Raw genomic sequence first — 8926 nt, 5'->3', positions numbered from 1 at the left:
AAAGCTCAGCTCAAGACTTAGCAAACACAGACCAGAAGAGAGTGTGGTTGCAAGATTTAACAGACTGGAAACAGAGCTCCAGTACAAAGGGAGGGGACCCAAAGAGGTTAGCCATTGCCAGCTCGAATGCCTGTGTTTATATGCTGATCATTTTCCCTCCTGCAGTACTCTCAAGTGATAGATGATTGGCTATTTCTTTCCCTCCTGTTTTTGCCTAATTAGCATTTTAGTAAGTTCTCTTTACTACCTGATTGGTTGGTAGTGAGCTAAGTTGGAAGCCCCATGTTTACAGGTGGATGCAGTCACCTTCCAAGCTAGGCTTAGGAATTCTTAGTCAGTCTAGGAAATCCAGCTAGTCCTGTCTCTCAGTCCCCCCTCCCGACAGGAAAACCCAAGTGCTGTTGGAGAGGTTGGTGGATGATCACTCTAACTGCTTCCTGCTGAATTGGGGCATAGTAGGGGTTGTGCAGTTGGGATTTGCTCTGGAGGGGTGCCTTTGATGTCATTAACATTAGCTCATGGGCTAGCAGGCTGGTCTAGTGTTCCAAGATAGGTCTTAGTCATGGACTGCATCTGGGGCTCCCTTTGAAAAACAATGTTTAGGCCAGGCATGGTGGCTCAAGCCTGTAACCCCAGCACTTTGGGAGGCCGAGACGGGAGGATCACGAGGTCAGGAAATCGAGACCATCCTGGCAAACACAGTGAAACCCCATCTCTACTGAAAAAAAAAAAAAACAAAAAAAACAAAAAAAAAACACACAAAAAACTACAAAAAACTACCCAGGTGAAGTGGCAGGCGCCTGTAGTCCCAGCTACTCTGGAGGTTGAGGCAGGAGAATGGCTAAACCGGGGAGGCGGAGCTTACAGTGAGCTGAGTTCTGGCCACTGCACTCCAGCCCGGGTGACAGAGCAAGATTCCGTCTTAAGAAAAAAAAAAGAAAGAAAGAAAAACAATTTTTAACTTTACAGCTTCATTTCTGGAAGAGACAAACTTAACAAGGAGATTAATGATACAGGGTCTAAACGGGAGTAACAACATTATAGCTGCTAGAGGTCCTAAGAAGGGGAGAATCCAGGGCATCCATTGGCTGAGGAGGTCCCAAAGTCTGGTGTTTTGAAGCTTCTCTGCTCTACGTTGTATTTGGTCTCAAATTTCTTTAACTTTCTCAGTGATGATTCCAGATTGATTAACATAATAACAGCATTTTTCCCTTAAAAATAAACAGGTTCCCCCTCTTTTGGTAGTTAGCAAGTCTAAAGCTCTTCAATTTTGAAGGACTACTGCTGCTAGGGAGTTAAGTTGATCTTACAAGGCGACCAGGGAGTCAGCGACCCATTCCATGTCATCGTTTAATTCTTGAGATAGTTTGTAGTAGAGCTGAGTAGAGATTGTGATACAGCCAATGCCAGTACCTAGTCGGCCTAGCACTCCTGCTGTGATAACAAAGGAAAAATGGGTACTCTTATGTTGTGGGGCTTAGGTATGACATAATTGTACAAGTCTTGGTTCAGTTTAGATGGTCATGGGGCACTAAGAATGAGAGGAAGCACATAGATTCTGAAGAGCCATTCATGAAATGATAGGCTGAGGTACCACAGACAAAAAAAAAAAAATATTCCTGAGGGTAGGCAGACTGTTTGTGTGGGAGCAGGTACCCGCCTGATGCATTGGGAGTTGATAGTGTCTATAGTATTGCTGAAATTTACACCGGTGAGGTTTGAGGTATGGGTTACTTCCATATTGGAAACAAGAGATGCTACAAAAACAGAAGTGGTGGTTATTTTTGTGATAAAGTTGTTCCATTGTTCAGGTACAGGCATTGAAATGTATGGCCTGAAGTGCAGGGGCAGGCACATCCAACAGTTAGTAGGGTTTTGGGCCAAGACGTCATGGAGCCAAGTCTAAGTGAGGATGGTATTAAATAGCCTCACCAGGCAAGTATGGGCACGGAGGGTTTCATGAAGTTTTGAGAGATCTAGTCCTTTGTAGGGGGTAGGAGTGCTATGTTCCTGGGTCAGTTGGGGGATTACTTCCTTTGCATGTTTTTCTCTTGCCTGATCTTCAACTCCACCCCACCAGACATACCAGTATGGGTGAAGTAAGTCCAACAGATAGCAGCTCCAAGTCCTCCAGGACAACTAGGATTAATTATTTTTCTTGTTCAATAACGAGTATTTGCATGTATGCAAAGAGTGGCAGAGTTATAGCAGTTGCGGGACATATGCATGTGGGCAGTGAAGGTGGGGTTTCTGTTAGATAAACTCTTATAGGATGGGGCTTCAATATTTCTGGGAAGCCGTATTCTTCATTGAAACTCTTGGTAAGGGGAGCTACTGGTTGTACAGAGGCATAGATGGGGAGCAGTGAGAATGAAAGGGGGCAAGAGAACAGTAAAAAGAAAAATATGACAAGTGAGGGCCAAGGGGATTTACGATTTTAGTTACTTTCCTTATGGTTGTTGCTTGAAGAGCAGGTGCAGATCTTATAGGGGTTCACAGGAATTGCTAGAATTGTCTCCTGGATTTTAGGGTTCCTTTGGCAGTATCCAGGATTTGACTCTAGTGTAATGCATCCAAGACTCCACTCCAGCCACTTTAACCATGGTTGAATTAGAGAAAATGACTAGGTAGGGTCCTTCCAAGGATGTATCTAGGGATGGGGAATTAGAAGAAAGGGACTTGACAAATACCATGTCACAAGGGTGAAATAATTCCTTTCCTTCTTCTCAGGGACAGGCTCCTTGTAATGTTTTAAGAACTTGTTGATATTTGACTAAGGAGATGATATCTGCAACTAAGTTGGCTGTTATGGGAAGTCAGGGACCCTGAATGGATGGACCAGCTGAAGCTGAAGCAGAAGAACATAAACTGTGAAGATTTCATGCGCATTTATCAGTTCCCCAAATTAATACTTTTATAATTTCTTAAGACTGTCTTTACTGCAATTTCTGAACATAAATTGTGAAGATTTCATAGACATTTATCACTTCCCCAATCAATACTCTCGTGATGTCCTGTGCCTGTCTTTAATCTCTTAATCCCATCATCTTCATATGTTGAGGAGGATGAATGTCGCCTCAGGAACCTGTGATGATTGCGTTAACTGCACAAATTGTTTGGAGAGCATGTATGTTTGAACAATATGAAATCTAGACATCTTGAAAAAATAACAGGATAAGAGCAATGTTCAGGGAACAAGTGAGATAAGACTTCTGACTTCCGGTGAGCCAGTTGGAACAGAGCCATATTTCTCTTCTTTCAAAAGCAAATAGGAGAAATATTGCTGAAATCTTTTTTCTCAGCAAGGAGCATCCCTGAGAAACAGAATGTACCCTGAGGGTATGTCTATCAGGTCAATAGACACCCCGCTAAAGGCAACCACCTTTTATGGTTGATGCCGAAGGGATGAAATAAGCCCCGGTCTCCTGTAGCGCTCCTAGGCTTATTAGGATGAAGAAATTCCCTCCTAATAAATTTTGGTCAGATAGGTTGTCTTCTCTCAAACACTGTCTCCTGATAAGATGTTATCAATGATAATACATGCCTGAAATTTCATTAGCAATTTTAATTTCACTCCATCGTATGGCTCTGTGATCTCACCCTGCCTCCACTTGCTTTGTGATATTTTATTAACTTATGAAGTATGTGATCTCTGTGACCCACATCCTATTCATACACTTCTCCCCTTTTGATAATCGCTAAGAAAAACTTACTGGTTTTACAGCTCAGGGAACATCACAGAACCTGCTGACATGTAATATTTCCCCCGGACACCCAGCTTTAAATTTCTCTCTCTTGTGCTCTTTCCCTTTATTTCTCAAACCAGTTGAGGCACTTAGGGATTAGAAAATAACCCACAATAAATATCGGGGGTGGGTTTTTCAGCCGATAGTTGGCCATCCCTCAGTCAAGTACAAGGTCATTGGTTAGGAAGGGCTGTCCATACAGCATTTCAAGTGGGCTAAGTTCTGCTTTTGGGGGAGAGTTTCCAATTTTCAGTAAGCCTTTAGGCAACATAGCAGGCCATGTGAGTCAAGTTTCTGCTTTTTTGCATGTCATTTGAGTGTTTTGTTCATTTCCTCAACCTTCCCTGAGGATTGTGGCCTCCAGGAGCATTGTAAGTGATACTGTATACATAACATCTAGGATACTCTCTGGGTCCTGTAACATTGAAAGTGGGGCCATTGTCACTCTGTAAGCCTTGGGGAGGTCAGAATTTGGGAATTATCTCATGAACTAATGCCTTTAATAGTTCTTTTTTTTTTTTTTTTTTTTTTTTAAGTCCTATAGGTGAAGGCCTCTGCCCAACCAGTGAAAGTATCTACCCAAACTAGTAGCTACTAAAATCCCTGAAATCCCTGAGATTTGGGCATGTCAGTAAAATCTAGTTTCCAATCTTCTCCTGGGTAATGGCCTCTTCTTTGTTCTCCCAAAGGGCTTGACAATAAGGTGGGGATTATTTTTTTGACACACTTCACAGGCCTTGATGAACTGATTGATAGTTTTGAAAAGGCCTGGTCCAGTAAATAATGATTTGGCCATCTGATGGGTGCTATCAATGCCTAAGTGAAAGGTTTGGTGAAAGTTTTAAGTAATTTTCATTGGCTAGCTGCAGGCAAAACTATCTTTCCTTCTTCGGTGGCTAGCCACCCTGAGGGGAAGAAACTACGTCCTTGTGAGGTTCCCCATTCTATTTCTTCTGCTGAATACTGGGGCTTGGTTTCCAAGAAGGGATTACCCCACACTAGGGGTCCTTCTAGAAGCATTTCTAACGGAGGATGCTGCCTTATGGCTCTTTGGGCTTCAATGTCCAGTTGACATTTCCCTTCTATTTCCCTTTTCTTTCCTTTTATCATGACCCAGGTAGTGTGAGACTGCCACCTCTTTAGGTTTCTGTACAGCCAATAATAATCTTCTAATGGCTTCGTGATATTTGATAGGTGTTCCCTCAGAAGTTAGGAATTCCCTTTCTCTCCATATTGCTGCATGGGCATGGATGACTAGGTAAGTATACTTAGAGTCTGTGTATATATTTACCCTTTTTCCTTTTCCTAATTCTAGTGCCTGAGTGAGGGCTATTAGTTTTCTCAGCTGAGTACTAGTTCCTGGAGTAAGGAAATTACTTGAGTATTTTGTTATCATTGACCACTGCATACCCTGCTTTTTGAAGTCCTTTTTCTACAAACGAACTTCTATCAGTGTGCAAGCTGAGGTCGGGATCACTCAAGGGAACCTATAAAAGGTCCCTTCAAGCAGCGTAGATTTGAACAATTACTTGTTGATAGTTAAGTTCTACCATTTCTTCACTGTCAGGAAGAAATGTGACTGGGTTAAAAGTTGCAAAAGTGTGCAGTTACAGCACTGGCCCTTCAAGTAATAAAGTCTGATATTTAAGTAAATGGTTATCTGACAGCCACAAGACTCCTTTAACAGTGAGTATGCTGTTCACATCATGAGATGTCCATACAATAAGATGGCTTTCCTGTATTATTTTAACTGTTTGAGGTACTAAGACTACCACTGCTGCCACTCTCCATAAACAATTAGGCCAACCCTTTGGCACTACATCAATTTTCTTACTTAGGTATGCTACGGGTTGCAAGCTCATCCCTTGGACCTGTGTAATGACTCCTAGAGCTATTCCTGCCTTTTTTCTGTGACATATAAAGAAAAGTCTTGCCCTGTTGGCAAGATTAACACTGGGACTTGGGTTAGGACCTTCTTTAGGGCATAGAAAGCTGCTTCTGCTCCAGGTGTCCGTCTTACTAAATGGGTATTGGCTTTCTGAGTTTCCTTAATTAGTGTATGCAATGGCCTGGTTATTTCACCATACCTGGGAATCCATATTTGGCGGAAGCCTCTTATGCCAAGGAAATCTCTTAGTTGCTTTAGGGTTTGGGGATGAGGATAAGCCAATATGAGCTGGATACATTTCCTCACTGAGGGCCCTGGTGCCTTTGGATAATTTTATCCCTAAGTATTTAAACTGCTGTGAGCAGAACTGAGTCTTTTGTTTGGAAATCTTGTAGCCACAGGTGGTGAGGAAATTTAAAAGCCCTTGGGTGGCTTGATGACACAAGGTTTCTGAACTGGTGGCTAAAACTAAATCATCCACATACCAAAGAGCAAGAGTGTCCAGGTATGAGAACTGGTTCAAGTCTTGGGCTACAGTCTGGCCAAAGAGATGGGGGCTATACTTGAACCCTTGGGATAGAAAAGTACAGGTGAGTTGAGATGTTGGTAGTGAAGGATCTTCAAAGGCAAACAAGAATGGAGAGTCAGGATGTACAGCGATGCAGAAAAAGCTATCCTTAAGGTCTAGGACTGTAAACCACTGTGCTTCCCCTGGCATTTGGGGAAGCAGAGTATAAGCGTTAGGTACAACTGGGTATAGAGGGACAACAGCCTCATCGATAATCCTAAGATCTTGCACTAACCTCCACTATACGTTGGGTTTCTGTACTCCTAAAATTGGAGTATTGCAGAGGTTATTGCATGATTTCACTAGGCCTTGGACTTTTGGGTCCTTAACAATGCTTTAAGTCCCTATTGGGCCTAAGTCTAAGGGTGTGCTGCCTTTGGTAGGGAAAGGAGGTAGAATCCTTTGGTTTAATTTGAACAAGACAGGCATTTTTTGCTTGTCCATATTGTCCTTCTGTTACCTAGTCTTCAGGATTAATTCCTTCCTCAAGCCGGGGACAATAAATGGGTGTTTCTTCTCCTATGTTCAGGTCTATAATGTTCAGGTCTATAATTCTGCTTTTGCTAGAATGTCTCTCCCTAACAAGGGAGTGGGGCTTTCAGGCATAATTAGAAAAGCATGTGAAAAAAGTAAAGTTCCCCAGTCACCACTTAGTGACTGGGAGAAGTATCTAGTGACTGGCTGTCCTAGGACCCCTCTGATAGTGACAGATCTGGAAGACAGTTGTCCAGAAAAGGAGAGGGAGACTGAGAAGGCCACATCAGGGTCCAGGAGACAGTTAACCTCCTGACCCTCAATGGTCAAGAATACCTGGGGATCTGTGAGAGTGATGGCACTGGCTAGCATTCATCCTGGGCACCCTTAATCCTGCTGCTGGATCATCTGGTTAGTGACTTCCGACCCAGAAGACCTTTGTCCCCTGACACAGTTGGCCTTCCAGTGATTTCCTTGACATAAGGGACGTGGAAGAGGAGGTGGCTTACTTCTATTTGCACAGCCTTTTTTAAAGGGTCCTTGTAGACCTCACTGGAAGAAAGCACTATTAGACATTCAATTTGCCCAGCTTTTTCATGTTCCAGAGCCTCCAAAGTCCACTTGCCTGAGAGCCATGACGAAACCAGTGGCCTATTTTTAATCCCATTTGTCCCATTCTGTCTGCTCCTCCTGATCTCTGTTATAAAAAACTGAGGTTGCCAAGTTGAATAGTGTTTCCAAATTTTACTCAGGGCCTAAGGAGGACTTTTGAAGTTTATTTCTAACGTCTGCAGCTGACTGAGTGATAAACTTATCCTTTAAGATTAGTGGGCCTTCAATAGACTCAGGTGACAGAGAGCTATACTTTCTCAATGCCTCCCTTAGTCTCTCCAAAAAAGCAGTAGGATTTTCTTCCTTTCCCTGTGTTATACTGGACATCATTCAATAATTCATAGGCTTCTTCTTAGTTTTCCTTTGTCCTTCTAGCACGCAAGTGAGCAAATGTCTGTGGCACAAATCTCCATGTTCTGATTATGTGTCCTAGTGAGCGTCTGCACTGGTAACTGCCTGCTAAACTGTGGGGAATCATTTCCTTTCCTCTGTTGTCATCCTATCATTGACTGGATTGAGATACCAGAGATCGGCAAACTCTCAGGCTGCCGTTATGGTGGCACTTTTGTAATTTGGGGTTGGTGCCTGACTTAGCAGTAACATTATATCTCTCCACATCAGATCAAAGGATTGTCCTAACCCTGGTAAAACATCAAGATATCTGAGAATTTACCTAGGTCTATTTTAATTTGCTTCAGGTCTGAGAGAGAAAAAGGTACATGCACTCTGTCTGGGTCAAATTCTCCTCCCCCTACTGCTTGAAGTGGGCATAACTGGGGAATATAGGCAGTCTTTGATTCATTGTTTAACCCTTTGTCTATCTACTTTTGGACACTTTGGGTTGAAGGGGGGTCCTTCTTAGTTGGAGAAGGAGCTGTGGGGATGCTGCTGTAGGGAGGTAGACTCTGAGGGCTTCCTGTAGGGCATAAATCACACTTTTTACATAATTGTGAGTTGTATCTTAATGAAAAGAAAGTCTCATGTTTGTACACATGACACTTCACTCCACCTGCCTTCTTTTCTGCAAAAGACGTCTAGTTGCAAGATGATGTTATAATTCATGTTTCCCACAGGAGGCCAGGTTTCTCCCTCTTGAAGAGGATATTGTGGCCAGGCAGTACTGCAGAAGAATATCAGTCATTTCTTTCTTAGCATCTGAGGGTTAAATTGGTCCCAGTTCTCCAGAACACATCTTGGGGTGTTCTTGCCTTGGGGGAATGTTTCCCATCTGAAAAAAGAACACAGTGATGCCAGCACCCTCGTCATTTTCCAATGAGTATTAGTCACAGAGTGTCCTCTATGATCTTAATGCTTATTTCTTTCCAGGGTGCATAACCACCTATGGACCTCTGCTTATCGGATTAGTTACACTCACTGATATAGCAGTCCTGCACCTCATTTCCCACCTTTCTTGATCACAAAGAAAAGGGTCCAGGTTGCTGGATTCTAGTGGTCTTTACCAGTGAGCCCAACATTGCCTTCGTGTTCAGAGGTAAGCCCTAGAGCTGGGCTGGGTTCATGAGCATTTCATAACAGCCTAGTTGCCCCATGAAGTTACAGTCTCATAAACAACATTTCTCAAGCAAATTCATTTCAGAGAAGGTGTAGGTGTAGGGATACATGCATGGGTGACCTTTT

General features: G+C 43.0%; 2 pseudogenes; both read right to left on the bottom strand.

Annotated features, from left to right (window-relative positions):
* Nucleotides 1-426: 426 nt before the first annotated feature.
* LOC139360945 (syncytin-1-like) lies at nucleotides 427-6352 on the bottom strand (annotated as a pseudogene).
* Nucleotides 6353-7420: 1068 nt separating this feature from the next.
* On the bottom strand, nucleotides 7421-8516 carry LOC139360944 (uncharacterized; annotated as a pseudogene).
* Between the last annotated feature and the right edge of the window lie 410 nt (nucleotides 8517-8926).

This window comes from Macaca nemestrina, chromosome Y (assembly GCF_043159975.1).
Source record: "Macaca nemestrina isolate mMacNem1 chromosome Y, mMacNem.hap1, whole genome shotgun sequence".
Taxonomy (NCBI): domain Eukaryota; kingdom Metazoa; phylum Chordata; class Mammalia; order Primates; family Cercopithecidae; genus Macaca; species Macaca nemestrina.
Note: the sequence above shows the minus strand (reverse complement) of the source record. Positions and strands in the feature narration are given on the sequence as shown.